Source organism: Hordeum vulgare, chromosome 4H, assembly GCF_904849725.1.
Source record: "Hordeum vulgare subsp. vulgare chromosome 4H, MorexV3_pseudomolecules_assembly, whole genome shotgun sequence".
Lineage (NCBI taxonomy): Eukaryota > Viridiplantae > Streptophyta > Magnoliopsida > Poales > Poaceae > Hordeum > Hordeum vulgare.
In genome coordinates this window covers 114193145-114195960 of record NC_058521.1, presented here as the reverse complement: position 1 = coordinate 114195960, position 2816 = coordinate 114193145, and the positions used below count along the sequence as shown (strand labels likewise).

General features: G+C 47.9%; 1 long non-coding RNA gene across 2 annotated transcripts; it reads left to right on the top strand.

Moving 5' to 3' along the window:
* Positions 1-899: 899 nt before the first annotated feature.
* LOC123446222 lies at positions 900-2588 on the top strand. 2 transcript variants are annotated; one of them, XR_006631272.1, is made up of 3 exons: positions 900-1203; positions 1284-1477; positions 1572-2588. It is a non-coding gene; the product is annotated as an uncharacterized LOC123446222 (long non-coding RNA). The 2 variants fall into 2 exon arrangements; XR_006631271.1 differs by having other exon boundaries at positions 900-1477.
* The last annotated feature ends 228 nt before the right edge of the window (positions 2589-2816 follow it).

Below are 2816 nucleotides of genomic sequence, written 5' to 3'. Positions count from 1 at the left end.
ATGTTAGTAACAAGGGTCTTAGGAACCCAAATAGACCATTCAATGTACTCATCATAGGAACCAACAAACTTAGCAAAAACATTCCCATCATAGGCACAACACAAAACATAAGAGGGGTTAAAGTCGTCGGCTTGGTTGGGCAGAGGGGTATTGCCCTTCATGGCATTACCACCCTTAGCTTGGTCCTTTTCCTTCTCATGAGTTCCCTCCCCATATTTAATAAAGGTTTCCATAAGCTGGGGAGGTTGCTTGGTCTTCTTCTTCTTGTTGTTCTTGTTCTTCTTGGACTTGGGTGCAAACCCAACTCCTTTCGAACAGCCCGAAACCGTCGCCCAAGAAGATTCCCCTTTTATTCCATTGTCATCGTGTGATTTGTTTGGTTGTCGCATTCATCATTGCATCATTCACGTCATCCATATTGCATCACCACTCTCTTGTCATCATTTTTCAAAACTTGCATTTGTTATTAGTTGTCGTTCTCTTAGTTTTTGTCGTTGACCGTTTGAGACCAACCACACACGCATGCACCCGCGATATCATTTAAATATTGTTTTAAAAAGTGTGTATAAAAATTTCTCGGATTGGGTCGAAAGTTGGCATGCGGTCTTGATATAGCGTAGCTACACCACCTGTCAAATTTCGTCACAATCGGAGTCTGTTTGATACCAGAATGGTCGACCGTAGCGGAGGCGTCATAGGTTTTATTATCGCACGTTTCGATGTTTTAAAACACGTGTCATGGGTCACAACCTCCCTCTATTTTCAGCCCACAACCCCTCTACACAACCCACTGCAGCCCAATAAAACATTCCCCACGACCGGAGCCATCCGATCACGATCGAAGGGCTCGAAAACGGTGTGAAACTCCCTCCATTTGGACCCCTACTATATAAAGTAGGCAACCCTAGCCAAATTAGTCAAATCCTAAAGATTAGCAGATTTGTCCCTTAGCCGCTGCCGCCACGTCTTCCTCGGGGTCTCCCTGATCCAGCCACCACCCACCATGGAATTCCTAAGCCACCCTACCGCAGCTAGTCGCCAGTGGCCACCTCACTCTGTTGTCCCTGGACGTGTCGGACGACCAGAGGACCTCGAGCTCCAAAGGCCCGACCCTCCCTTGCCCCCATCCCCGAGTACCTGCCCGACCCTGCGCTCGTCTCCTCACCGGAGCGTGCCTCCGGCGGCCGCCCTCGACCAGGCTAGGTCGTCCTGCTCCCTTCCTCCTCCTTCCTTCGGTTTCCTTCTCCACTTCTCATCTTTCTCTTCCTCACGTTTTTCTACAGGGAGAGTGGAGACCACCATGGCCATGACCGCGAGCTCGCCATGGGTGCCAACTTCTGCAGCCGCCCGCTTGCCATAGCTCCTCATGTACGGATCCGCCTCCGCCGCCCCAGATCCGCCCGTCCCCGACTCTGACCGCGTGGACCTTCATGACCTCGTCGGAGGACGGCGGCGTCGTAGCGCCGGAGTTGAGAAGGTCCTGGACGTGCCCCCCATTGCCTCTCTTCTCCTCCCTCTGTTTCCCTCAGCTCTCTAATCTCTGATGCTCTCTCTCTCTCTCTTCTCTATAGTAGAACAAGAAGAAGCTTTGCATGGCCTGCACAAACTCGACGCCCAGCGCCGCCTTTTCTATGGTGAGAGACCTACTATTGGCCGTTCCCGATGCCCACGTCCGAGGGCCCCGTCCCTGTCGCGCCCTCGGTCATTGACCATAGGCCTGCCCTTGTAGCTCCACCAACGGGTTGATCTGGCCCGAGGTGAGCCTCCGCCCTGCGTCATGTCTTGTTCAGTCGAAGCTGAATCTAGCCAGAACCAGCCTCCTAGTCCGTCTAGCAACAGAGAAAGATGCTCATCTAGGAGGTCTGGGGTTCAAATCCTAGTCGCGCTTGTGTTTTGTTTTTCTTATTTCCATTAACCTGTTAATCTTTGTTATGCACTCAGATGCGTCATATTAGCATAGTTCCTCCGTAGCCCAACTAGTCGAGTGTTGCGTTGCAACCGGGAGGTCTTGGGATCGAGTCCGAGGCATCCCATAATTCCTATGTCGTTATCGAACGTTGTCACACGATCATGGGCCTGATATGCTGCTGGTTGGCACTATGCCTCCAGATTCGGCCCACTTATTTTTTTCTGTGTCTCTGCGAATTTCAACAATATCCACAACATTGCATATTTGCAGCATTTGCCACTGTTTTAGTATGTGAATAACTAATTAACTGGGCATAGGATTAAAATGTTTTGAACATGTAAAATGTCCAGAATTTTGTGTAGGTTAATAATATCCAACTTTTATCCTTGTTTTGTTTTTCTTATTTCCATTAACCTGTTAATCTTTGTTATGCACTCAGATGCGTCATATTAGCATAGTTCCTCCGTAGCCCAACTAGTCGAGTGTTGCGTTGCAACCGGGAGGTCTTGGGATCGAGTCCGAGGCATCCCATAATTCCTATGTCGTTATCGAACGTTGTCACACGATCATGGGCCTGATATGCTGCTGGTTGGCACTATGCCTCCAGATTCGGCCCACTTATTTTTTTCTGTGTCTCTGCGAATTTCAACAATATCCACAACATTGCATATTTGCAGCATTTGCCATTGTTTTAGTATGTGAATAACTAATTAACTGGGCATAGGATTAAAATGTTTTGAACATGTAAAATGTCCAGAATTTTGTGTAGGTTAATAATATCCAACTTTTATCCTTGTTTTAAATGTTTAACCTGCTGTTTGCATTCAATTTGCATAGATGCCATGTTAAAACGGTTTGTGTCATAATTAATTAACCGTAGCTCCTTTTGCAATGATCTATATATGTA